This window comes from Cryptomeria japonica, chromosome 8 (genome assembly GCF_030272615.1).
Source record: "Cryptomeria japonica chromosome 8, Sugi_1.0, whole genome shotgun sequence".
NCBI lineage: Eukaryota > Viridiplantae > Streptophyta > Pinopsida > Cupressales > Cupressaceae > Cryptomeria > Cryptomeria japonica.
The window spans coordinates 61679702-61682844 of NC_081412.1; positions in this window are offsets into that span (position 1 = coordinate 61679702).

Genomic DNA, 3143 nt, shown 5'->3' on the forward strand with positions numbered 1-3143 from the left:
AGGATTTTCTAGGTTTTATGGCTTTATTCAACTTCTAAGTGTCCAAACTCTAAAACCCTCCTTAAATCACCCTCTAAACTAGGGCTTGCTCAAAATCATGCCTCCAATCACTTCTCTGATCAAATGAAGGTTGTTTCACCATTCAATTGGTGCCCTCTACTGATTCCAATCATAAAAGATATCCCTCCAATGGCTACTTTAGTGGTTGCTACACTCTAGCCACCATCCCCATGCTCCAATCAACCAACAAATTCACCATTTGTGAGTGATCACTCTACAAAACCACTTCAATCCTACACTTTCATGTTATTTGATATGATAAAACATTAGTTTCCATCCCCAAGTCACAGTAAGCACATAAAGGGGATGGATTACATATTCATACTTGAGAAAACAAGGAAAATCAGACATTTAAAACAGGACAGTCAATATAAATCCTTAGATCAGATTAAAAATGATATAAAATGCTTTATATCATGCACATTAAATTTCTATCAACCTTCCTTGATGATTAGAACTCAAATATCATCAAAGGAATGCAAGTTTTGCAAGGAAAATCAAGTTTATTGCATTAAAACTGTCCCAATCTACACAACAGCACCTCCAGTTCGTACCATCTATACTTTTCTCTCTTTTTTCCATCATAAATGATGAATACAACTTCCCCAACCAACCCAAGGTGGTTGGAGGGGTTTACAAATTCATTAAGACTTAAAAACTCAATTTCCCTCCAAAATGCTACTAAACGTTGGAATACAAAGATTTGAATTTTCCAACTTTATTTAATACATTCTATTTGCTAAAATCATTCCAGATCAATGGAATTTTATTTCATATACCTAAATAACCCTACCAAAGACCCTACTAACCATTCTAGACCCTTGAAACACTATTGGCCTACTTGACCCCATATTTTGTCTTAGGTCCCTTATCAGGACTTATTACATTTAAATCAAATTGAGCATTACATAGAGCCATTATTGGCTTCAAAACATTCCAATTCACTTTCAAGGATGCTCTGGGGTCTTTGTTCATGTTTATAATCTCCTTGGTCTCAGGTGGACTCTTGGATGCTCCTGCATCAGCTCCACTGCCAGGAAGTTCTCCATCTAATTGAAGAAAATTTCCTTGAGGGTTTGGCAATCTAATGACACGTGTGCTATTATTCCCTCGGGTAGAGATAAGAAGTGGAAAATCACTTATTACTGACAAACAATGTTAAGTGAATACTTAACCGGCATGCAATTAATGTGGTAGATAGTGAAAAAGACTTTATAAAATAAGGTTTTGGCTCCATTTCATTTCACCGTGATTTCAAACTTTCAGAGAAGCACGAAGATTCTAAGCTAAGGCATTTCAAGCAAGAAGCAAGAACACTCCAAGCAATCATCCATCCAAGATAGAAAAAGGTATTTAATCATGGCATCCACCTCTGCAATTGAATACATAGCAAACCCTACTATTGTGGAAGTAATTAAAAGACCTAGGCCCGTATTTCAGTTAGTCCCCGAAATAGCAAAGAAGGATGATATGTTAGGTCCATTTTCTCAAATCCCTAAAGGTGTTGTATATGCTAAAGACCCTAGAATGTACATCCACTATAACATTGAAGAGTTGGGAGACAAAGAAATCAAAACCATGTATAAAACCAAGATATGTGATGATACCAGTAATGTTAAAACTGAACACAAGGTTATTCAAACCCTAGGATTCACAGAAATCCTTAGCATTCCTGAATTTCCTAAGGATGTGATTAGGATAGTGTTAAGTAGAGTTCATGGAGAATTTTTCTGGTTAGATACAATTCATAAGATCACCAAGGAAGCGGTAAAGGCTATCACAGGGTTACCGGCCACCAGTAAAAGACCAGACAAAAACAAGAAGGTTTCAAATGATTTAGTCATAGACCTAATAGGTGTAACATTTGATAAGAGATCTCTAAGGGTTAACAATGTAAAGGATACAAATGTGAGATTCATAAGCATGATATTAGGTTACATAGTCCCTCATGCCAATAGACTTAACTCAGTTTCAAGTTTATGCATTAAGAGTGCTTATGATATGGTGACAGACAATGCAAAAATTGACAACTATGAATGGTTAAAGGATGAACTGATAGACAACCTTGGAAAGATAAAGAAGGATAAGAAAGGAACTTTTAGATTTGGAAATCTGTTAGTATGCCTAATGCTTCATATAACAAAATAGGTTCCTAGTATAGGATATAAAGAACTAGGATATGACATACTGGTAGGAAAGCAATTGACAAAACTGTTCAATACAATGGGTGAGAACAAAGAAAACAACATTCATGACTTTTTCCAAGCATTGAAGACAAAAAATGAAGAAAATGATAAGGTTATCTCAGAAAATTGTAAATAAATACAAAGATGACATATGCTTTGTTATTAAAAAGGATGAAATATGGATGGAAGCAGTCATCCCAAGGACAATCTAGGTAATCGAAATGGGCTATGAGATAGATGACCACATAGTTGAAACTTATGCCAAAGCACTTCTGGAAGCCCCCAAAGAACCTAAGGAAGAAGTATTTGTTAGTGTTGAAACCATAGAAAGACAAATACAGTCCAAGGAAAGAGTAAAGAAGGTAGAGGCATTTGTGAGGAAAGGATCCAAACAAGCAAAGGCCATTAAGGAAGATGTATTAAAGAAAACTGGTATGACAAAAGATGAGTTGGCAGCCCCACAACCTGAAGCTCATCTATCACCGGTAGGTACTTCTTCGTAAGGTGACATGTTAGCAACCTTTAAAAGAGTTGTTAGGAAAAGAGACCCCTTACTGGCAACCACTCCTTCACCTAGAAGGACAAGGCAGAAGCAACAAGCTATGAGATCTCTAGTCAGAAAGGTCACACCTAAAAAGAAGCTAGCTCCTAAGAAAAAGAAAAAGACAAAAACTGACTTGGCACCTCTAGACATTTTGCTAAATGAGATCACAGAGGAAGGAAAATTGAAAAACATAGGGAAAATTTATGACACTCTATCTGCTAATGAGAAAGGGCAAGTTGAGGAGAGTGTAATACTGCATATGGACATGTTCAAAAAGTTTTTGATGGAAGTAATCAATGAAATTTCTGATGATTTATACAAAAGACTTGAGGCCAGAAGGCAAGGAGTGATTG